At 46.0% G+C, this 25,029-nt stretch overlaps 1 long non-coding RNA gene across 1 annotated transcript; it reads right to left on the minus strand.

The window, feature by feature from the left end:
• Positions 1 to 15,503: 15,503 nt before the first annotated feature.
• LOC119920910 lies at positions 15,504 to 16,684 on the minus strand. Its single transcript, XR_005448437.1, has 3 exons — positions 16,497 to 16,684; positions 15,977 to 16,033; positions 15,504 to 15,683 (listed from the first exon to the last, which is right to left on the minus strand). It is a non-coding gene; the product is annotated as an uncharacterized LOC119920910 (long non-coding RNA).
• Positions 16,685 to 25,029: the final 8,345 nt, after the last annotated feature.

Consider the following 25,029-nt stretch of genomic DNA (forward strand, 5'->3'; position numbering starts at 1 on the left):
CTGACGTCCGAGACTGCTGCTCTGCCAGTGCTGAGGAAGCTTGCTGGATGGGGCGCTCCCGGAAGGAGGCAGTGAAGTCTCTGAAATATAGCAACCTGGGTTTCAGCACAGACGACACCAACATTTTCATAAGGTATAGCGGGAATCCTTTTCCAGATTTCCGTCCACCCAGAGGATGGACAAGAATTTTTTCTCTCTGCTTCAACTAATCCAAGCATCACATGGAATGTAAACCCAATCCCAATAGTCAGGAGAGTGAACTGCTCTAAATCAGGGAGTCTTGTCTTAAGACATTTTAGTCATTCTTTTTAAGGGGACATGAAGTAAATTTCCCTCAGAAATTTACCGTAACATTCAGTTTTTTAATCTACTTTAAAATACCCTTACAGTACTAGGTATTTAAACTCTGTCTTCTATTTTCCTTATATTTCTTCCCAAGTAAAGGCTCCCCGAACCTCCTATCTCTACCCCGATTGAGTTTTAGTGAGGAAAAGGAACATCCTAACCCGAGTTCTTTCCCCTGAAAATGGATTGAGAAAAAATTCTGTGAGGAAAAGTCCTCGCCTCTCTTACATCTTGAATAGAAAACCGTGAGAGAGATTTATCAGAGTTCAAATCATTTGTTATCAGAAATATATGTTTCTAAAGTTTGGCCACTGAGAGTCCAGGATGGAGTTGGTGCTGGCTTGGCTGGTGGGCTGTGGTCCTTACGGTGCTGTGAGGAGGGCTGCAAGATGGCCTCCCTCGGGCCCGTTGAGAGTCCAGGAAGAAGCCGCAGCTGGCTTGGCTGGTGGGCTGTGGTCCTCGAATGTCAGGGTGCCATGGAAACATTTTTTACTTTTATTCTAGGAAAGGAAGGGAAGGAGGAGAAATGGAAGTGACTGGGGAAAAAGGAGGAGAAGCAAAGAGGGGGAAAAGATAGACAAGGGGTCCCCAGCACCACCCTCTTCCCTGCCGCTCCCTCCCCTGCACTGCAACTGTCCCCCCTGCAGTGGGCCACCCACTGAGGATCAGGGGGCACCTAGTGGCAGTGCTGCAGTGGGCTTAGGCCTTCCATCCCACCTCCTCAGGCCTGGTTCCTCACCTCCCTCCTCCTCCGGTTCCCTCTCACCAGGCTGCCCCTGCTTGCCCCCCTGCAAGACTGGGGCGCAGGGACAGTGGCCGTGCCTCCGAAGGCTGACACCATCGTGTGAATTCTCCTTCTTGGACCGCTGTACCTTCACCTCGTTTTTTTCCTCAGATCTAGGAAAACTCCTTCTCTCCTTGCTGTATATGGGCAACAAAAATCCTACCAGCAGATTTTAAGGTCAAAAAGCTTAGACACGTGTAAATCCACTGAGGTTCATCTAGGAAACATTTGCCAGCTCCCAGGGCCACCCTGAGGATATCCCTTGAACCAATCCTTCAAGAGAATTAGTAGATTTTGCCCTTTCAGCACAGTTTGCACTTACCTCTGTTCCTACCTTTGCCGGCCACCAAAAGGCAAGATCCAGTCCAGAGTAGCAGCCCCCCAAATCTGTGCAGATTCAAAACCTTAAGAACAAAATACTCAACTAGTCAGACATTCTTAAACAGATCATATGACATAAAATTCCGTGAAACTGGACTGCCTTTTCCCTTCAATTTTCTGGGTGGGTCTATAGTGTGACTGTCAGTTGGCGTTCATAAAGCAAGCCGTAAGTCTAATCACATTAGAAAAGGCAGAGATATTAACCTTGCGGTTTATGATCTCCAGCACCTTTTCATCGAACCCTCCTCACCCTCCAGTTGGTTGGTTTCTGCTGACGTCCGAGACTGCAGCTCTGCCAGTGGTGAGGATGCTCGCTGGATGGGGCGCTCCCGGAAGGAGGCAGGTGAAGTCTCTGAAATATATCAACCTGGGTTTCAGCACGGACTATACCAACGTTTTCATAAGGTACGGCACGAACCCTTTTCCAGATTTCATGCAGAATCACACCATTAGTAGACGTACATGAATTTTTTCCTCTCTACTTCAACTAATCCAAGCCTCACATGGAATATAAACCCAATCTCAATAGTCAGGAGAGTGAACTGCTGTAAATCAGGGAGCCTTGTCTTAAGACATTTTAGTCATTCGTTTTAAGGAGACCCGAGGTAGATTTTCCTTGGAAATTTACAGTAAGGCTCGGGTTTTTTAATTGACTTTTAAATACTCTCACGGTACTAGGTATTTAATCTCTCTTCTGTTTCCCTTATTATTTCTTCCTAATTAAGGGCTCCCTGGACCTCCCATCTATACCCCGATTGAATTTTAGGAAGGAAAAGGAACATCCTAACCCGAGCTCTTGCCCCTGAAAATGGATTGGGAAAATATTCTGTGAGGAAAAGTCCTAACGTCTTTTTCATCTAGAACAGAAAACTGTGAGAGAGATTTATCAGAGTTCAAATCATTTGATATGAGGAGTATATGTCTGAAAGTTTGTTTTGGTTCATGTAAGATTAGATACTTATTGTTCTTCAGATGGACCGGTAGACTCCCAAGTTCTCTCAGGGCATCCTGGTCTCCACATGTTGGCTTGATCCCCGGGCACTTCTCCCTTGTCCTCTTCCTCACTGGTGCAGCTCTCGGGACTAAGTCCCTCCAGGAGGTAGCTAAAAGGCAACTCGAAAGCAGAGTATGAGAAATAATACAGTGGCTTCTGGCCTTCGTTTTGGATGCCTTGCAGGTATTCACCTTAATTCTTTCTTCATTTGTTCTCCCAGAAAATAAGAAACCTAAAGGTTACTTTAGGTCCTAAAGTCATTCAAATTTCCTGGATACCCAAGTGGACAGTCAATCCCTCCCACCCAGGATGTGCCTTCAGTCTCCCTGAGAGGCTTCGTATAACAATTCCCCTCTAAAATGAAGAATTTCTCCTACCATTTTACTTGTCACCGCTGCCACCCTGATCTCCCTGTTTGCCTTGCTTTAGGCTCCGGTTTTGTTGGTGCAGGGGTGGGCAGAACGTTCAAGTCTCCTCCTCTCTCTTCTGCTGCTTCTCCTCATCCCCTGTAGCCTTGGGTGGAGGGGGCACTTCCAATTTCTGAAAGGAGGCCAAACCTTGGTTTGAACACAAACTGACATCAGGGCTTTCCTGGGCAACAGCAGGAATTCCTTTCCCAAAACCATTATTAATTCATACCACTACAAGATATGTAAGTCAATTATTGACTCTCTCTTTATATGGTACAAAGCATCACAGGGACAAGGATCCCGATGCCAGGAGGCAGGAGGGAGTGAGAGGCATCAAACGCCGGGGAGCCACTGAATAAGACATTGTCTTTGCTTTCTAAGTACATAGGAAGTAAGGAAATTGACACTAAAGTTCCGTTTTACCAACTTTGATTTCCCATTCCTGGGGTGCGGCGAAATTCCCAGGGGCTAGAAATACACTTTTCAAATGAAGATATGGCTCATGGGCGATTAAAACTTCCTCGCGGGCCAGGGCTTGAGGCAATGATTTTTTTTTCTTTTAGAGACGGCCACCTCCCCTTTTTCTCCTCAAAGAGTCCCGGGGTCCACAACCTGACTCGAGCCCTCGTCCTCTCCTCGGGCCCAGCTCTCTCTGAAATGAATCCCTTCAGGATAGAGCTATCCCGGTGACCCATAAGAATAGTTGGACTTAATGGCTTTGGGAAACAAACTGCACCTGCCAGGCATCACTTCAGAACCGGTCTTACAGTAGGTTCGTCCCTTCCGAAAAAATCGGGTCTTGCTTCCTAAGAGTTCCCTATTTCTACGTCATTTTTTCCCTAAAATCGGGTGGGGCAGCCGTGGCAGTTCGTCCTTCTTGAGGTGGTTATTCACACTTATGGACGAAACAACCCACCCCCACCCCCACCCCCACACACACCCACACACCGAAGGGCAGAGGGGCACTATGAGGGAATCACTTTGAATACCGTTTTAGAGCCGCAGAATTCCTTAAAGTCACTTCGAATCATTGAAAAGCCAAACGAGTCAAACCGATTAAGTTGAGGGTAAGGAGAGTTGGTGCTGATTATCTTTCAGGTTTGTTTTTTTAATGGCATTTAGGAAGTGCCTACTATGTGCAAAGCACTGTTCTAAGCGCTGGGGAGGTTACAAGGTGAGCAGGTTGTCCCACGGGGGGCTCACGGTCAGTGAGTGAGGGAACTGAGGCACAGTGAAGTGCCTTACCTAAAGTCACATAGCGTACAGTTGGCGGAGTCGGAACTTGAACCCATGACCTCCGACTCCAAAGCCCGTGCTCTTCCCACTGAGCCACGCAGCTTTTTGTTCCTGTGGCCTATTGGTTTGGGTTGTTTTTTTTTTTCCTCGTCTTCCTGGACCTGCCGTCCTCCCTCAGACTAGTTCGGAGGGAGCGCGGTTGGCCTTTTCGCGCCTCAGCCGCCTCAGCCGCCTCAGCCGCCTCTGAGTTCCGGCCGGCCGCTTCACCCCGAAAACCTCCGCCTCAGCCTCTTGTAATGGGGGCCTGAGGGAAGAGGGGGGCGGAGCCAAGCATTTCCCGCCCTTTGTCTCGCCCTGGAGGCGAACGTCTCCTCGTCGCCTTCCGCGCCCACTTCTAGTCCGGGGAAGAAAAAAAAACCCAAATCGCCTCAGGTTTTCTAAAGGGCGTGCCTAGCCACGAATTCGAAATTCTGGGATTTTCCCTTCCAGTGGACGTAATTTTGAGCCCGTTGTGGGACTATATCTATCTGCCTTTGAGCGAGATTGTTTTCCTTAGGGTTAAACGAAACAAAAAAGAAAAATGTGATTAAGATTCAGTAAAGGTCTGTGAGAAGAATGAGGCCGTTCTTCTAGTAACAGAAAAACGAAAAATGCCAGATAGGCTTAAAAACAAGTCTCCCCCAAAACAACTTACCTAGAGGTCAAAAAGCTAGAAAATATTTCTTTAGAAAATTGTTCAGGAAGTCCCTATTTGTCCTCTACGCGTATTTTCTCCTCACACTTCCAAGGACCCGGAGCGGGCCGAGTGAACTGTGAGGAAAAGCGCTGAACTTTTGATCACTTTGCAATCATCAGGTCGGGCTTCTGGGAGGGAAGGGTGGCCACCTAAGAGTCCAAAACCCGGCTGGCGTTTTTGAAAGGCAAATCCTGACAAATGCCTCAAGGAGAGAGGCTACAGTGATCGAGCTAGCATTTTTTGTTTCTCTGGAATTATTTTAGGGGAATATACTATTCGAACTTCTTCTTTTCCTCAGACTCCCTTTCGTGACAAAGCCCCTTCCCGCTTCTCCTGCCCCGTGCCCTCTGCTCCTGCCTCAAGCTGGAGACTCTGGTCTCCCCTCGCTGAAACCCCTCGGCCGGCTAGTCGGTGGCTCACTGGCCCAGTGGGAGGGCCACACGGGAGGTCCGTGCCCGACTGACCCGAGGGGTCACCGGGAGGGAAGGTCGGTGCCTCAGTGACTCAGTGGGCAGATTCAACGCTGTCTCTCTGACTCCTGTATTCCCCTTCCCCACAGAGTACCTCAACTGAAAGAAAAAAAAAGAATCTCGGTTCCTGCCTCTTTTAAACCGATGACTTCTGTCCCTAGATATCAAAATAACCGCCCCCCCCCCAACCATGGCTAGTATATTGCATATTCTGAAACCTATTCATTGCTTTTCCACCACAGACAGTATTAGGAGATTTCTGTTATGAAATCTTTAATCAAACCAATGATCATAATTAAAAATAAAAAAAAACACGAATGAAAAGGGCTTTTTTCCTGCCTTTCCCCCATTCCTTTCCCTTCTGTGTCACCTCAGCAACTGGATTTAATAATGATGGCATTTGTTCAGCACTTACTATGTGCAAAGTACTGTTCTAAGCGCTGGGGAGGATACAAGGTGATCAGGTTGTCCCACGTGGGGCTCACAGTCTTAATCCCCATTTGACAGATGAGGTAACAGAGAAGTGAAGAGACTTACCCAAAGTCATACAACTGACAATTGGTGGAGGTGGAATTTGAACCCATGACCTCTGACTCCCAAGCCCGTGCTCTTTCCATCGAGCCACACTGCTTCGTAATAATCAGGGGATCTGTTAAGCTCTTACTACATGCCAAGCACTGTTCTAAGCACTGGGGGAGACACAAGGTTTTCAGGTTGTCCCACGTGGGGCTCAGTCTTCACCCCAATTTTACAGATTCATTCATTCATTCAATCGTATTTATTTAGCGCCTACTGTGTGCAGAGCATTGTACTAAGCGCTTGGGAAGTACAAGTTGGCACCATATAGAGGCGGTCCCTACCCAACAGCGGGCTCACAGTCTGGAAGGGGGAGACAGACAACAAAACCAGACACATCAACCCAATAAAATAAATAGAATAAATATGGACAAGTAAAATAAATAGAGCAATAAATATGTACAAACATATATACATATATAGAGGTGCTGTGGGGAGGGGAAGGAGGTAAGGCGGGTGGGTGGGGAGCAGGAGTAGGGGGAGAGATGAGGTAACAGGCACAGAGAAGTTAAGTAACTTGCCCAAAGTCACCCAGCTGACAAGTGGTGGAGGCAGGATTAGAACCCACGACCTCTGACTCCCAAGCCCGGGCTCTTTCCACTGAGGGCACATTACTAAGTGTTTGAAAGGGTGCAGAACAGTTCATAGGAGTGATCCCTACCCATAAGGACTTTGAAAACAGTGGGGAGCCAGACATGAAAGTAAACTTGGCAAAGCAGCGCGGCCTGGTGGCAAGAGCACAAGCTTGCAAGTCAGTAAATGTGTGGGTTCTAGTCCCTGGTCTGGCCCAGAGAAGTTAAAGTCACCCAGCCCACAAGCGGTGGAGGCAGGATTAGAACCCACGAGCTCTGACTCCCAAGCCTGGGCTCTTTCCACTCAGGGCACATTACTAAGTGTTTGGAAGGGTACAGAACAGTTGATGGTAGTGCTCCCTACCCATAAGGACTTTGAAAACAGTGGGGGCAGCCAGACATGAAAGTCAACTTGGGGAAGAAGAAGCGCGGCCTGGTGGCAAGAGCACAAGCTTGCGAGTCAGTAAATGTGTGGGTTCTAGTCCCTGGTCTGTCCCAGAGAAGTTAAAGTCACCCAGCTGCCAAGTGGTGGAGGCAGGATTAGAACCCACGAGCTCTGACTCCCAAGCCCGGGCTCTTTCCACTCAGGGCACATTACCAAGTGTTTGGAAGTGTACAGAACAGTTGATAGAAGTGCTCCCTATCCATAAGGACTTTGAAAACAGTGGGAAGAGCCAGACATGAAAGTCAACTTGGGGAAGAAGCAGCGCAGCCTGGTGGCAAGAGCACAAGCTTGCGAATCAGTAAATGTGTGGGTATTTCTAATCCCTGGTCTGGCCCAGAGAAGTTAAAGTCACCCAGCTGAGAAGTGGTGGAGGCAGGATTAGAACCCACGACCTCTGACTCCCAAGCCCGGGCTCTTTCCACTCAGGGCACATTACTGTTTGGAAGGGTACAGAACAGTTGATGGAAGAGCTCGCTACCCATAAGGACTTTGAAAACAGTTGGGGGAGCCAGACAAGAAAGTCAACTTGGGGAAGAAACAGCGCAGCCTGGTGGCAAGAGCACAAGGTAGCGAGTCAGTAAATGTGTGGTTATTTCTAATCCCTGGTCTGGCCCAGAGAAGTTAAAGTCACCCAACTGACAAGTGGTGGAGGTAGGATTGGAACCCATGACCTCTGTCTCCCAAGCATGGGCTCTTTCCACTCAGGGCACATTACTGTTTGGAAGGGTACAGAACAGTTGATGGAAGTGCTCCCTACCCATAAGGACTTTGAAAACAGTGGGGGGAGCCAGACATGAAAGTCAACTTGGGGAAGAAGCAGTGTGGCCTGGTGGCAAGAGCACAAGCTTGTGAGTAAGGAAATGCGTGAGTTCTAATCCCTGCTCTGCCACTTGTCTGGGTTGCGACCTTGGGAAGTCACTTAACTTCTCTGGGCTTCAGTTCCCTCGTCTGTCAAATAGGGATTACGACTGTGTGAGCCCATCTCTGAATGGGGACTGTGTTGACCTGATTACCTCATATCAACCTAAGCACTTAGAGCAGGGCTTGACACATAGCAAGTGCGTAACTACCATAATTATCATTATTACTATTAGTGAATTAGGTGAATGAAGGAGTATAGGGATATGTTTATGAGGCATTTTTGTCACAAACTACTGATAATAGGATGTCCCTTTCCCATAGTGAACCAGTGGAGTTGGAGCAATGTCCCCCAGAGTTCAGGGGCCAAATGAGATGCCCGACTATGTTTGTGGGAATAAAATGTGCAATTAGTCTCTCTGAAAACTAGAGATCCTCAGAGATGCAGTCTCACCATCATTGTTACCTTAGAATTGAGAGCCAATCTTGATCCTGCACCAGAAAGCTGTCCAGGAGAAAAGCAAGCAGTCACCAGGTGAACATCCAGTCCAGTAGTAATCAGTGACTGTTCGCTGATATTTTTTATTTTTTATGGCATTTAGTAATCGCTTAGTATGTGCAAAGCACTGTTCTAAGGCCTGGGGAGGTAACAGGGTGATCAGGTTATCCCACAACCTGATGAGGTTAACTGGGGCACAGAGAAGATGAGTGACTTTCCCAAGGCCACACAGTTAACAATTGGCGGAGCTGGGATTTGAACCCACGACCTCTGACTCCAAAGCCCGTCCTCTTTCCATTGAGCCCCGCTGCTTCTCAAATTCTCTGATATTTAATCACAGAATATCACAAAATGGAAACCTGTTTTCATGTTTCCCCTTAAGTCTGGTTTCTGAAATCCTTGGGGTGGAACCTTATGGTGAATTCTTTCTCTTCATTAAAAGCAGAATGGAAAACACCATTTATCTGAAATGCTATACTGTCATACAGTAGTCACATAAGTTTCATGGGCTCAATTATAAAAATAAAAAGTTCTATGATTGTTTCCACAATAGGAATGAGGATTTCATTATTTATGGTTATTCTATAGGTCCCTAAATTTTGAATGGAGCTAAGAGTTCAAGTGGGGATACTTGAAAGTCGAGAGAGAAGGCTTGATTAATAAAGACCAATTAGAATTTTTTTGCCATGGTAAAGTAGGCTCATCCAGGCCCAGGAGTAACTCCTGAGATCCGCTGCTGTTGACAGAGTGGGAAGGGCTAGGAATGTGCTTGGGGTTGTGTGTTTAGTAATGTGCAGCATGGGAAGATAATTACATGAGTATGTGCGAAGAAGTGTGGACTATAAATCCACATAGTCTCTGGGACTATGCCCAACCTGATTACCATATATCAACCTCGGTGCTTAGAACAGTGCTTGGCACAAAGTAAGTGCTAAACAAATGCCGTAATTATCATAATTATTATGTGTACTTACCGTATGGTACTCTCACGAATTTAGTGCGGTGCTCTGCGCAGAGGAAGTAGACAAGAAATACTACTGATTTATTAATTGAGTGATGTCATCTTCGTGAAGATATCAACATGGTAGCAACGTGGCCTAATGGAAAGAGAACCGATTACCCGAGGTAGACGTGAACTCTCTCTGAGTACTGGAAGCACAAGGGATAATTATGGTATTTGTTAAGTGCATACTACATGTCAAGCTCTGTATCAAGATCTGTAGTAAGCACTGGGTAGATAGAAGATAAACAGGGTGGATACAGTCCTAATGCCACATGGGGCTCACAGCCCCTATCCTCATTGTACAGGTGAGGGAACTGAGATACAGAGACGTTAAGTGAGTTGCCCAAAGTCACAGAGCAGGCAAGTGGTGGAACTCGGTTAAGAACTCAGGTCCCCTGACTCCCATATCCAGGCTCTTTCTATTAGGCCACACTGCTTCTCATTGCTTTCTTTACCCTTTACTCAGGGCAATTCACTGATAGACGTAAGATCTTGGGAAACATAAGTCCCATACCCTGCTCACAGGGAGCTTACTCCCTAGCGGGGAGAAGGAAGACCACTCTCCTTAAACCTTCCACTCCCTTGTTGTCCTTCCTGCACTCCAAGAGTGCTTATAAATATTGCACCTCCTCTTCATCTGGGATTAAAGCCCTGGATCTAGATTGAGAATTTCTGACAGAAAGGAGCTGTGAACTTCATTCCCATCACAGCCATTGGATACTGTATCCCAGACTACCTATCCACAACGAACGTGATAGTTGGTACAAATTTCTATTGCAACTACTCTCAAAAATAAACAGAAAAAACTAATTTAGAGGTAAAAATTGCTCCTTCTCTGGGAATAAATCCAAAGAAAAGACAGTAAAACCCAAAACGGTGATTTTTTTGTTTCTGATGAATCGAAAAATGAAACTCTGCAGTGCAGGTAACATTGAAGTTTTGGGATGTAGGGTGGTTCTTTCAACATTGTAACATGAGGAGAAATGCTAAACATGGAAATCGTATCTCAGGGTGTCACCCTTAAAATAATAAATGTATTTACTATTTAAAACCGAGGACTGAAGAACCAGTGTTGAACTGCCTTTTGGAGATGCTGAGTTGGATGGTTGCTGTTTCCTGGGAACTGACACTGCAGGGTGTCATTTTCCACTTAACCCATAAAGCCGAATTGCCCAGTGTTTACTTGGAAGAAACACTCCTGAAAGGGTGGTCGTGGGCCTCATTCTCCAGATTCCTCTACAGAATAAGTAAAATTATGGATTTATAAGGGCAGAATTTGTAAACTGCCTTCTCCTGGTGGCAACCAGCACGGGGTATTATGCCTCGCTTGCTAAAAAAAAGAGGGCTGCCTTTCTCGGTGCCTGAAAAATGACTGCGTAAAAAAGGAAAGTGGGAGTTAGTAATGGGAGAGAAACGAGCAAAGAGGTTATGAAGGTTGGAATGAAAAGTAAAAACATTGAAAATAATTAGGATTTTCAAAGCAAAGGACATCTGAAAGAAAATAAACAATTCTAGGACAGAAAGAGAGCACTAAATATACACCAGAATAATCTAAAAGTTGTATTCATCCTAGATGCAAGGGTCTGGGCAAAAGTGTCATTTAGAATTGATTGCCGTGTGACCTTGGGCAAATCACCCAAGAGCTCTGTGCCTCAATTACCTCATGTGCAAAATGTGGATTAAGACTGTGTCCTCTGTGGGACAGGGTCTGTGTTCAACCTGATTAACTTGTATTTACCCCAGCACTTAGTACAATTCTTGGCACAGGGTAAGGGCTTAACAAATATTTTTAAGGAAATCTTTGCAACTCTACAGTATAATGACCGCCTGAGAGGCACTTCTCCAGTACTTTCTCTTTCCAAAGCAGACATGGTAGAAGAGTGATCTTCTAACCATCACTTGTCTGGCTCTTCCCTTCACCAGGCAGCTCCCATCATTCTCCCTGCAGGATGGGATGTTTACTATCTCAGGAAAGAGCCCTCTCTCGATTAATCAATCGTAGTTTTCAGAGCTCACTGTGTAGCAGAGGGAAAAAAAGACTTCTAAAGAGGGGGCATCTAGTGCCATAGATCACCCTTCCACTTTCCCCACAGAACTGTTCATTCAGTCCTATTTATTGAGCGCTTACTGTATGCAGAGCACTGTACTAAGTGCTTGAAATTTGGTATTTGTTAAGAGCTTCCTATGTGCAAAGCACTGTTCTAAGGCTGGGGAGGATACAAGGTGATCGGGTGATCCCATGTGGGGCTCACGATCTTAATCCCCATTTTACAGATGAGGTAACTGTGGCACAGAGAAGTTAAGTGACTTGCCCAAAGTCACATAGCTGACAAGCAGGGGAGTGGGGATTTGAACCCTTGACCTCTGATTCCCAAGCCCGGGCTCTTTCCACTAAGCCACACCGCTCCTCTGTCACACTATCACACTTTCAGCTGGCTGAGGAGTTCCCACCCAACTGTTTTAGTATAAAGCCCTTAGGCAAGGCTGCCACCTTCACTTTCCTTTCTACAAAGAGGAGTTTTAGTCAGCACTGAACAACAGTCTTGATTATTCTGTGAAGACACCATCTCTTTGAACCATACAGAGACCCAATCCACAAACAAAGGAAGACCATTTGGTGTGAGGTGGAATTTTAACAACTTTTATTCATTAACACAGGGTTTGGGGGAAGAACAGGTTTTCTTGGAATATCTGGAAGGGGGGAATGGTGGTCTAGTGGTGGGCTCAGACACAAGTCCAAGCCCCAGAAGACATCCTAAGGGATTTGGGACTGGGTACAGTCAGCAGTGCTTCAGGATTGTTTCCCTCGGGCTGATGAGAGTCCAGAGAAGTTGGAGCTGGCTAGGCCGGAGGGGCTGTGGTCTTTAGGGTGCTGTGAGGAGAGCTTCAGGATGGCTTCCCTTGGGCCATTGAGAGTCCAGGAAGAAGTTGGCACTGGCTTGGCTGGTGGGCTGTGGTCTTTAGGGTGCGGTGAGGGGGGCTAATCAACATCAGTCATGATTATTCTGTGAAGACACCATCTCTAAGAACCATACAGAGACCCGATCCACAAACACAGGAAGACCATCTGGTGTGAGGTGGAATTTTAACAACTTTAATTCATTAACATGGGGTTTGGGGGGAAGAACAGGTTTTCTTGGAATATCTGGAAGGGGGGAATGGTGGATCTAGAGTGGGGATGGGGTGGTGGGGTCAGACACAAGTCCAAGCCCCAGAAGGCATCCTAAGGGATCTGGGGCAGGGGGCAGTCAGCAGTGCTTCAGGATTGTTTCTCTCGGGCTGATGAGAGTCTGGAAAAGTTGGAGCTGGCTGTTCTGGATGGCTGTGGTCTTTAGGATGCAGGCAGGAGTTCTTCAGGATTATTTCCCCTGGGCCATTGAGAGTCGAGGAAGAAGTTGGCACTGTCTTGGCTGGTGGTCTGTGGTCCTTAGGGTGCTGTGAGGAGGGCTTCAGGATGGCTTCCCAGGAGGGCTTCAGGATGGCTTCCCAGGAGGGCTTCAGGATGGCTTCCCTCGGGCCGTTGGGAGTCCAGGAAGAAGCTGCTGCTGCTGGCTTGGCTGGTGGGATGTGGTCCTCGAATGGGCTGTGGTCCTCGAATGTCAGGGTGCTGTGGAAACAGGAAGGGAGGCACGGAGGGGAAAAAGACAGAGAAGGGGTCCCCAGCACCACCCTCTTCCCTGCCGTTCCCTCCCCGGCACTGCCACTGTCCCCCCTGCAGTGGGCCACCCACTGAGGATCAGGGGGCACCTAGTGGCAGTGCTGCAGTGGGTGTAGGCCCTCCATCCCACCTCCTGAGGCCTGGTTCCTCACCTCCCTCCTCCCCCGGGTCCCTCTCACCAGGCTGTCCCTGCTTCCCCCCGCTGCAAGACGGGGCCGCAGGGACAGTGGCCAGGCCTCCTATGGCTGACACGATCGTGTGAATTCTTCTTGGACCGCTGCACTGTCACCTCACTTTTTTCCCCGGATCTAGGAAAACTCATTCTCTCCTTGCCGTATATGGGGAACAAAAATCCTACCAGCAGATTTTAAGGTAGAAAAGCTAAGGCACGTGTAAATGCACTGACATTCATCTAGGCAACAACTGCCAGCCCCCAGGGCCACCCTGAGGATATCCCTTGAACCAATCCTTCAGGGGACTTAGTAGATTTCTCCCCACCAGCTCAGTTCGCACTTACCTCTGTACCTACTACTGCTTACCACAGACAGGGAAGATCCAGTCCAGAGTAGCAGCCCCCCAAGTCTGCACAGATTCAAAACCTTAAGGACAAAACACTCGAATAGTCAGACATTCTTCAACAAATCGTATGACGTAAAATAGCTTTGAAATTAGACTGAATTTTCCCTGGAAGTTTTTGGGTGGGTCTATAGTGTTACAGTGTTTATTTATACATTTATTTTTTATTTTATTTACCTATTTTATTGACTTTTAAATCTTGGTGTGATGGACTGGGGAAAAAGATAGAGAATAGAGAAGTGGTCCCCAGCAACACCCTCTTCCCTGCCGCTCCCTCCCCTGCACTGCCACTGCCCCCCCCTGCAGCGGGGCACCCACTGAGGATCAGGGGGCACCTAGTGGCAGTGCTGCAGTGGGCATAGGCCCTCCATCCCACCTCCTCAGGCCTGGTTCCTCACCTCCCTCCTCCCCCGGTTCCCTCTCACCAGGCTGTCCCTGCTTCCCCCCGCTGCAAGACGGGGCCGCAGGGACAGTGGCCATGCCTCCTATGGCTGACTCGATCGTGTGAATTCTTCTTCTTGGACCGCTGCACTTTCACCTCAGTTTTTCCCCCGGATCTCATTCTCTCCTAGCTGTATATGGGGAACAAAAATCCTACAGGCAGATTTTAAGGTGGAAAAGCTAAGGCACGTGTAAATGCACTGACATTCATCTAGGCAACGATTGCCAGCCCCCAGGGCCACCCTGAGGATATCCCTTAAACCAATCCTTCATCTAGGCAACGATTGCCAGCCCCCAGGGCCACCCTGAGGATATCCCTTGAACCAATCCTTCAGGGGACTTAGTAGATTTCTCCCCACCAGCTCAGTTCACACTTACCTCTGTTCCTACTAGTGCTTACCACAGACAGGCAAGATCCAGTCCAGAGAAGCAGCCCCCCAAGTCTGCGCAGATTCAAAACCTTAAGGACAAAGCACTCAAATAGTCAGACATTCTTCAAAAAATCCTATGACGTAAAATAGCTTTGAAATTAGGCTGAATTTCCCCTTGAGGTTTTTGGGTGGGTCCATAGTGTTACAGTCAGTTTGCCTTCATAAAGCCTTTCGTCTAATTACGTTGAAAAAGGCACAGATATTAACCTTGCGGTTTTTGGTCTCCAAATGGATGGGGTTCTTTTAATCCTAAGATATCCCAGACGTCTACGTTCAATGGAATGAGTGTTGTATATATTTATATGTCAGTTTATATGTCACTGATGTTAATATTAATTTTTATTTTAAACTATTTGATTGTCCTACATTTATTTTTTATTTTATTTAGCTATTTTATTGACTTTTTAAATGTTGGTGTGATGGACTGCGTAAATGTTTTCGTTGTTTTGTATCAGCTGAATGACAGAAAAATAACACTCCATTGAACAGTAGAGTTGGTCAACCAGGATTCAGAGAAAGTCAAGGAGTTCTCTCTGTTATGCTTTCATCATACCGGTTTGAAATTGGAATCCTGACAAAACACTATAGAATTTTAAAAGGTATTTCCCGATAAACCTGGATAATTGATTCACATGGAAAATGAGCCTACAGGGTCAAATTGCAGCAGCTCTAACCCCTCTGAAAACTACACGGCTCACAAGAGACACATCCCAAATTGTCTGAGGATAACCTCTTGGTCCTGAAGTGCAGCCATAAAGACCAACTGGGGATTTCTTGGACCATGTTTTGCCGGAGATTCTCCAAGAAGAGAACCTCCCATTTTGCCCAGCAGAGTTTCTCTGGGGATTCCCCCCTCCCAACCACCCACCACAAAGACCAGAATAGCCAGGATGGGAGATGACGGGTCAAACAGGAGATTTTTGACATGAAGTTACTTTCTTCATCCTCACCCCTGGGCCTTCAAGACCCAAGGCAGGAGATCATCAGAGCCTTACATGAACTGTCTAACAGGAACCTACGTTTTTCAACAATTTGGCATGATGCAAAATCCCTCCTCCTCCCCCCCAAATTTTCTTTAATCTGCCCCCCACCCCCAAAATCCTGGACCAGAAGGCTCGAGACTGAGCCTTGGATCCAGCACCGTTTCCTCTTAACTAGTAGCTGGATTTTTTCCCTCCAAACCCAACAGTCATCTGATTGTCCTTCATCCTCTGTTCCTCTAGAGTTGAACATCCTATGGAGCCTTTCTTGAGTGGTGCTGGCTGGCCCTGCAGGAAGGGAGAAATACAGTTCCATTCTTGTTCGTGTATCTCCACGAAAGTCTAGTACATACATCAAGGAGTTACAGTCAGCTTCATTTTGATAACACATTTTCCTATGTAAAGCTTGGTTAATGTTTGGGCAGCGAGGAGAGCAACCACATTTGGTTCCTGCCCCAATATTTCACCGAACATACCAAACAGGAAAGAGAAAAATCAACAGGAAGAAACAGAATCCCAACTGTTGATCCGTATATCGCTCGTTTTCACGATGACCCAGACACTCTGCCAGGGCTGCTTACCTCTTTCTTTCTCCACTATTTCCACACTAAACAAGTGCAGCTCTTGGGAGGCAGGATCTAGAGAAGAGGCAGGAAAGTGACTAGGTGAAAATCTGGTCTCAGAGGAGGCTACAAAACACCAGGCTCAATCCAGGAAAGGATGATGGCCAAGTCATTGATTCCGGAGCACAAAGTAAACTAATCAATTGAGCCCAACTAAAAACCACCTCATTTGCGCTCTAGGACACGCTGACGGGGAGATTCCCTAGACATGAAATGTAGCCCACCTCCACTGGAAGCCAAGAGAAATGTTGACTGGACACTCTAACCTTCTGACATAGGTCTGAATGATATTTCAACTGTAGCAAAACATTGAAACAAATGTTTGGTGATTTGAAAGAATGCTAAGGCATATCTTAATAGAAATTTTTTTACGCATCGTCGAGCACCCGGGGAGTGATTGGGTCTCAAAAGCATCCTTAACTAGCATTCCAAAGAACCACAAATCTGGCCCTCTCCCATTTGCCTTCCAATTTCTTACCTGCTTAAGCAGCACAGAGTGGTTCGATGACTTTGTCTCAGGTGGAGATGGCAGAGCAGGCAGAGTGGAAGGATAAGAGTGAAAACTCTTCCAGGGATTCTTAGGGGGAATTAGCATGAAGCTCTTCACCCCATTTCTACCTCTAATCTCTCTCTCTCTCTCTTTCCCCAACAGCCCAAGCCCTAAAGACCTGGGCTGGGGACTTAGGAGATGCAGAGGTAGATTTTTGCATGGAGCAAGTTAGACTATTTATGAAGCTATTCTCTCTTTTCTCCACTCCAGTTAGGCTATCTCCACTATCAAGTGAAAGGCCTTGAAGACCTAAGGTGGAGAAATAAATAGCTGACTTACTGACATAAAGCACATGCTTCCTTTTTCAACTCAACTCTAAATTACAGGGCCTTGAAGTCCTGAGGTGATGTACTAAGCCGGAGGTTTGTTCGCATGAAGCAAGTTTTACCATTTTCTTTCATCCCAGATATTTTCTTGTCTCTCCTAACAAAAAGGCCTTGGAAGGCAAAGCCTTTGGTGGCAAAATAAAGGGGGACATTGTGCAGGAAGAAAATTTCTCCTTTTCACCCCAAGTATATTACATTTTCTCTATTGAAAAGCACAAGGCCTTTAAGGATGAGCTTAAAAGAAAGGAGGAAATTTGCATGTGGGTCATGTCTCCTTTAACTCCTTAAATATTCTCTTTGCAGGCCTTAGAGGCCATGGGTAGAGCAATACATAGGAGAACTTTTTTGCATGAAGTAAATTATGCCTTTTCCACCTCATATATTGTCTAGGCAGATTTTACAGAGCTTAGGTTAGAGAAAATCAAGCCTAGCAATTTTTTGCATGAAGCAAATGTCTCCTTTTCTACCTCCAAGTATTCTCTTTTCGGGCACTGAAGTCCTTAGCTAAGAGAAAAGCAGGAGAATTTTGCATAAAGCAAATTGCTCCTTTTCCAACTCATCTATTTTGCTTTCAGGTCTTGAAGACCTTAGGTAGACAGATTAACTGGAGAATTTTTGCATGAAGCAAATTTCTCCTTTTTCACTTCAGAGCTTCTCTTTCCAGGAAGTGTAGACCTGAGGTAGTGAAATAAAACCCGGAGTGTTTTTGCTTGGTTGGAAATTTATCCTTTTTCACTTCAAATCGTCTCGACTTACCCTCAACTAAAAGGCCTTGAAGGCTTGTCAAGGAGAAATTAAAGTAGGAGATACTTTGCATAAAGCACATTTCTCCCTTTTCATCTCAGATCTTCTCCTGAAGGCCTTGAAGACCTTAGGTAGAGAAATCAGAGCAGGAGATTCTCTTGCGTGAAACAAATTTCTCCTTTTCCACCTCAAATATTCCTCGGGCTTTTCACAATTAAAAGGCCTTGAAGGCTGCAGGTATAGGCTTATGTTTAGGAGACATTTGTGTATGAAGAAAATTTCTTCTTTGCCAGCTCATATATTTTCCCTTCAGGTCTTGTAGATCTTAGGTGGATACAATGACAGGAGAGTTTTTGCATGAAGGCCTTAGAGGACTAAAACCTGGAGACTCTATGCATAAAGCAAATTTCTCCATCTCCACCACAAATGTTCTCTTTTATTGCCTTGAACACCTTAGAAAGACACAGAAGCAGAAAATAGTTTGCATGAAGCAAAGTTCTCCTTTTCCCCCTCAGATATTCTCTTTGGAGGCCTTGAAGACCTTGCACAGAGAAGGAGAAGCTGGGGATGGTTTGCATGAAGCAAATTCCTCCTTTCGCACCTCAGATAGTCTCTATCCATTCTCAGTTCAAAGGCCTTGATGGCCTGAGGTGAAGTAATGCACAGGAGGTATATCTGCATGAAGCAAATTAGCCCTTTTTTCCACTGGAAATAGCCTCTTCTAAGGCCCTGAAGACCTTAGGTGGAGAAACAAAAGCAGGAGATTCAACCAAGAAAACTCCTTGTTCAACACAAACATTCTCTTTTCAGGCCTTGAAGACCTTTTTGGCAGAGAGATACAAAAACAGAAGATTGCATGAAGCAAATTTCTCCTTTTTTTCACCTGAAAGATTCTCCATTATAAGGCCCTGAAGGCCTGAACTAGAGTAATGAACAGGAGATGTTTTTGCGTGAAGCAAACTTCTCCTTTCTCACCTCAGATATTCTCTTCTCAGGCCCTGAAGACCTCAGTAGAGAAAGAAAAGCAGACTTCTTTGCATGAAGCAAGTTTCTCCTTTTCACCACCAAGATTCTCTATTCATTATCTTTTCAAAGGCCTTGAAGGCCTCCAGTGGAGGAATGAACAGGAGATGTTTCTGCATGAAGCACATTTCTCCTTTTTCACCTCAAATATTCTCTTTCATAAGGCCCTGAAGACCTTAGGTACAGAAAGAAAAGCAGGTTTGTTTGCATGAAGCAAATTTTGCCTTTTCACCAACCACCAAGGTTCTCTATTCATTGTCAATTAAAAGGCCTTGAAGGCCACAGGTGGAGTAATTCACAGGAGATGTTTCTGCATGAAGCAAATGTCTTCTTTTCCAGTTCATACACTTTCTCTTCAGGTCTTGAAGACCTTAGGGAGAAATATGATGAGGTGAGTTTTTCTGAGGAAAATAACTCTTTTTTTAATCCTATATATTACTCTTTCTGGCCCATGTTTACATGAAGCCATTTTCTCCTTTTGTACCTAAAATATTCTCTTTTCTGGCCTTGAAGACCTTGGGGAGAGAAACAAAAGCTGGAGATTTTTGCATGAAGCAAGATTTCCCTCAACTATTCGTTTTCATTCTCAATTAGAAGGCCTGAGGTGGAGTAATGAACAGGATCTGCAAGAAGCCCATTTCTCCTTTCGCCACTCAAGTATTCACTTTTGAGGCCTTAGAGACCTCAGGTGGTTCAATAAGCAGGAGAGTTTTTGCATGAAGCAAAATTCTCCTTCTTTTAACCAAATGTATTGCCTTTTCATGCCCTGGAGACTTTAGGTAGAGAACAGTTAAGCAAGAGATTTCTTGTATAAAGCAAATTTCCTCTTTTTCATCTCAAAAAGGCCTTTTTGTGGCCTTGAAGACCTTAGATAGAGAAAGAAAATGAGATTATTTCCTTGAGGCAAATTTCTCCTTAGGCATGGCAAATATTCTCTCTTAGGCCATAGAAGACATTGGATAGATAAAGTGAACCCGGAGATTCTTTGCATGAAGCAAATTTCTCCCTTTTCACCCAAAAGGCCTTGAAGACCTTCTCTTGTAGGCCATGAAGACCTTCAGTAGGGAAATGAAATCGGGAGAATTTTGGCATGAAGCATATTTCTCCTCTGGCACCTCAAAGACACCCATTTTGTTCTTCAATGAACGGCCATCGAGACCTGAGGTGGGCTAATGCATAGGAGAGGCCTCGACATAGAGCAGATCTCTCCTTTTCCTCCTCAGATATTTTCTTTAAAGTCCTTTAAGTCCTCAGGTAGACCAGTAAGTAGCAGAGTTTCTGCATAAAGCAAAATTCTCCTTTTTTAACCCCATAGGATCTTTTCAGGCCATGAAGACCGTAGGTAGATAAATGAAAGCAGGAGACTGTGTGCATCAAGAAAACTATTTTTTTTCCTCCTCCATCTTCCCAGCCATAAAGACCTGGGCTACAGCACTGGGGATTCGTTTAGGGCCTAAAAGAGTTTTCCCTATATCCATCTCTTGCCGCGTGATCCGGAGTGAAGGTCTTCTCTCACTGCACTCTTCATTCTTCCAATATTCTTGGAGAAGCCGAGCAAATTGGAGGTTTTGAAATGCAGCCTGCCGACCTGTGTTGGAAAAAGAAAATCCCTTCATTAGTGTTATCTGTAAATGTGCAGCGATACACAATTTGCCTGGCATCATTGGTCAAATATCCCTAAAGAGGATTCAGTGAATCTCTCACGGCCCTGAACGTTTGGAGCATGCATGACTCTCTGGCGTTTCAGTTTTATGGATTCTCATGCCCAGGGATAAAGCGTTGTTGCCCGGGCAAGGATTCCACCCTGAGCCATGTGATTTTGAGAACCAACCCTACTTCTGACCATGGCTGAGATTACTCTTCCCTTTGGCAGGCCTGGAGGTAACTCTACCACTCACTCGCCGCAGCCCCAAATCCTTCCCTCCTTGTTTCAGATACCTTTGCTGCTACCAGCATCTTTTCACCTAACCCTCCTCACACTCCAGTTGGTCGGCTTCTGCTGACGTCTGAGACCGCAGCTGTGCCAGTGGTGAGGATGCTCGCTGGATGGGGCATTCCCGGAAGGAGGCGGGTGAAGTCTCTGAAACATCACAAACTGGGTTTCAGCACGGACTATACCAACATTTTCATAAGGTACAGCGGGAATCCTTTTCCAGATTTCATTCAGAATCACAAAGTTAGTAGATGGACAAGAATTTTTTCTCTCTGCTTCAACTAATCCAAGCCTCACGTGGAATATAAACCCAATCCCAATAGTCAGGAGAGTGAACTGCTCTAAATCAGGGAGCCTTGTCTTCAGACATTTTATTCATTCTTTTTAAGGAGACATGAGGTAAATTTCCCTCGGAAATTTACAGTAACGTTCAGTTTTTTAATCTACTTTAAAATGCCCTTACACTACTAGGTATTTAAACTCTGTCTTCTATTTTCCTTATTATTTCTTCCTAATTAAAGGCTCCCCGGACCTCCTATCTCTACCCTGATTGAATTTTAGGGAGGAAAAGGAACATCCTAACCAGAGTTCTTTCCCCTGAAAATGGATTGGGAAAATATTCCGTGAGGAAAAATCCACATATCTTTTTCATATTGAATAGAAAATTGTGAGAGAGATTTATCAGTGTTCAAATCATTTGATATCAGAAGTATATGTTTCTAAAGTTTGGCCACTGAGAGTTCAGGATGGACTCGGCGCTGGCTTGGCTGGTGGGCTGTGGTCCTTAGGGTGCTGTGAGGAGGGCTGCAGGATGGCTTCCCTCGGCCCATTGAGAGTCCAGGAAGAAGCTGCTGCTGGCTTGGCTGATGAGCTGTGGTCCTCGAATGGGCTGTGGTCCTCGAATGTCAGTGTGCTGTGGAAACATTTTTTGCTTTTATTGTAGGGAAGGAAGGGAAAGAGAAGAAATGGAAGTGGCTGGTGAAAAAGGAGGGGAGGCAAAGATGGGAAAAAGATAGAGAAGTGGTCCCCAGCAACACCCTCTTCCCTGCCGCTCCCTCCCCTGCACTGCCACTGTCCCCCCTGCAGTGGGCCACCCACTGAGGATCAGGGGGCACTTAGTGGCAGTGCTGCAGTGGCCTTAGGCCCTCCGTCCCACCTCCTCAGGCCTGGTTCCTCACCTCCCTCCTCCCCCGCTTCCCTCTCACCAGGCTGCCCCTGCTTCCCCCTGCGGCAAGACGGGGCTGCAGGAACAGTGGCCATGCATCCGACGGCAGACACGATCGTGTGAACTCTGTTTCTTGGACCGATGCACCTTCACCTCACTTTTTCCTCAGATCTTGGAAAACCTATTCTCTCATCACTGTATATGGGGAACAAAAATCCTACGGGCAGATTTGAAGGTGGAAAAGCTAAGGCAGGTGTAAATGCACTGACATTCATTTGGGCAACACTTGCCAGCTCCCAGGGCCACCCTGAGGCTATCCCTTGAACAAATCCTTTGGGGGAATTAGTAGATTTCTCCTCACCAGCTCAGTTGGCACTTACCTCTGTTCCTACTAATGCTTACCACAGAAAGGCAAGATCCAGTCCAGATTAGCAGACCCACAAATCTGTGCAGATTCAAACCCTTAAGAACAAAACACTCAACTAGTCAGACATTCTTAAACAATCATCTGAAGTAAAACTGCTTTGAAATAGGACTGAATTTTCCCTTGAATATTTTGGGTGGGTCTGTAGTGTTAGTCAGTTTGCGTTCGTAAAACCTTTTGTCCAATCATGTTAGAAAAGGCAGGGATATTAACCTTTTGGTTTTTGGTCTCCAATTGCATGGGTTATTTTTAATCCTAAAATATCCCACACGTCTATGTTCAATGGAATGAGTGTCGTATATATTTAGATGTCAACTATTTTGTCAGTGGTTTTAATATTAACTTTTATTTTAAACTATGTTATTGTATTTGATTGTCCTACATTTAACTACATTTACTTTTTACTTCAGCTATTTTATTGACTTTTTAAATGTTGCTGTGCTGGACTACATAGATGTTTTCGTTGTTTTGTATCAGCTGAATGAGAGAAAAATAACATTCCATTGAACATGGAGTTGGTCAACCAGGATTCAGAGAAAGACAAGCAGTTCTCTCTGTTGTGCTTTCATCATACAGGTTGGAAATTGTAAGCCTGACAAAACACTATAGAATTTTGAAAGGTACTTCCTTGATTCACATGGAAAATGAGCCTACATGGTCAAACTGCAGCAGCTCTAACCCCTCTGAAAACTAGAAGGCTCACAAGAGAGACATCCCAAATTGTCGGGGGATAACCTCTTGGTCCAGAAGTGCAGCCATAAAGGCCAACTGGGGATTTCTTGGACGGCTGGACCATGCTTTTCACCAGATTCTGCAAGATGAGAATCTCCCATTTTCCCCGGCAGTTTCCTTGGGGTTCCCCCCTCCCTACCACTCACCAGAAAGACCAGAGTAGCCAGGATGGGAGATGATGGGTCAAACAAGAGATTTTTGATATGAAGCTACTTTCTTCTTCCGCGCCTCTGGGCCTTCAAGACCCAAGGTAGGAGATCATTGGAAGAGAGGCTGTCTAACATGAACCTAGGCTTTTTCCAAAATTTGGCGAGATGCAAAATCCCTCCTCCTCCCAGATTTTCTTTAACCTTCCTCCAACCCCCAAAATCCTGGACAAGAGGCTCGAGACTGAGCCTTGGCTCCAGCACCGTTTCATCTTAACTAGTAGCTGGATTTTTCCTCCAATCCCAAGTCATCTGATTTTCCTTCATCCTCTATTCTACTAGAGATGAGCATTCTATGGAGCCTTACTTGAGTGGTGCTAGCTGGACCTGCAGAAGAGGTCTCTCACTGCACTCTTCACTCTTCCAATATCCTTGGAGAAGCCGAGCCAATTGGAGGTTTTGAAATTCAGCCTGCCGACCTGTGTTGGAAAAAGAAAATCTCTTCATTAGTATTATCTGTAAAGGCGGTGCGATACACAATTCACCTGGCATCCTTTGTAGTCAGATATCCTTAAAGATGATTCAGTGAATCTCATACGGCCCTGAACGTGTGGAACATGCATGACTCTCTGGCCTTTTTTTTTTATGGATTGTCATGCCCAGGGATAAAGCGCTGTTACCCGGGCAAGGATGCCACCCTGCGCCGTGGGACTGTAAGCATCGACCCCACTTCTGACAATGGCTGAGATTACTCTTCCCTTTGGCAGGCCTGGAGATAGCTCTACCACTCACTCACCCCAGCCCCAAATCCTTCCCTCCTTGTTTCAGATACCTTTGCTGCTACCAGCATCTTTCCATCGAACCCTCCTCACCCTCCAGTTGGTCGGCTTCTGCTGACGTCCGAGACTGCAGCTCTTCCAGTGCTGAGGATGCTTGCTGGATGGGGCGCTCCCGGAAGGAGGCAGTGAAGTCTCTGAAATATAGCAACCTGGGTTTCAGCACAGACGACACCAACATTTTCATAAGGTATAGCGGGAATCCTTTTCCAGATTTCCGTCCACCCAGAGGATGGACAAGAATTTTTTCTCTCTGCTTCAACTAATCCAAGCCTCACATGGAATGTAAACCCAATCACAATAGTCAGGAGAGTGAACTGCTCTAAATCAGGGAGCCGTGTCTTAAGACATTTTAGTCATTCTTTTTAAGGAGACATGAAGTAAATTTCCCTCAGAAATTTACCGTAACATTCAGTTTTTTAATCTACTTTAAAATACCCTTACAGTACTAGGTATTTAAACTCTGTCTTCTATTTTCCTTATATTTCTTCCCAAGTAAAGGCTCCCCGAACCTCCTATCTCTACCCCGATTGAGTTTTAGTGAGGAAAAGGAACATCCTAACCCGAGTTCTTTCCCCTGAAAATGGATTGGGAAAATATTCTTTGAGGAAAAATCCTCGCCTCTCTTACATCTTGAATAGAAAACCGTGAGAGAGATTTATCAGAGTTCAAATCATTTGGTATCAGAAATATATGTTTCTAAAGTTTGGCCACTGAGAGTCCAGGATGGAGTTGTTGCTGGCTTGGCTGGTGGGCTGTGGTCCTTACGGTGCTGTGAGGAGGGCTGCAAGATGGCCTCCCTCGGGCCCGTTGAGAGTCCAGGAAGAAGCCGCAGCTGGCTTGGCTGGTGGGCTGTGGTCCTCGAATGTCAGGGTGCCATGGAAACATTTTTTACTTTTATTCTAGGAAAGGAAGGGAAGGAGGAGAAATGGAAGTGACTGGGGAAAAAGGAGGAGAAGCAAAGAGGGGGAAAAGATAGACAAGGGGTCCCCAGCACCACCCTCTTCCCTGCCGCTCCCTCCCCTGCACTGCAACTGTCCCCCCTGCAGTGGGCCACCCACTGAGGATCAGGGGGCACCTAGTGGCAGTGCTGCAGTGGGCTTAGGCCTTCCATCCCACCTCCTCAGGCCTG

Source organism: Tachyglossus aculeatus (genome assembly GCF_015852505.1).
Source record: "Tachyglossus aculeatus isolate mTacAcu1 chromosome 12 unlocalized genomic scaffold, mTacAcu1.pri SUPER_6_unloc_1, whole genome shotgun sequence".
NCBI lineage: Eukaryota > Metazoa > Chordata > Mammalia > Monotremata > Tachyglossidae > Tachyglossus > Tachyglossus aculeatus.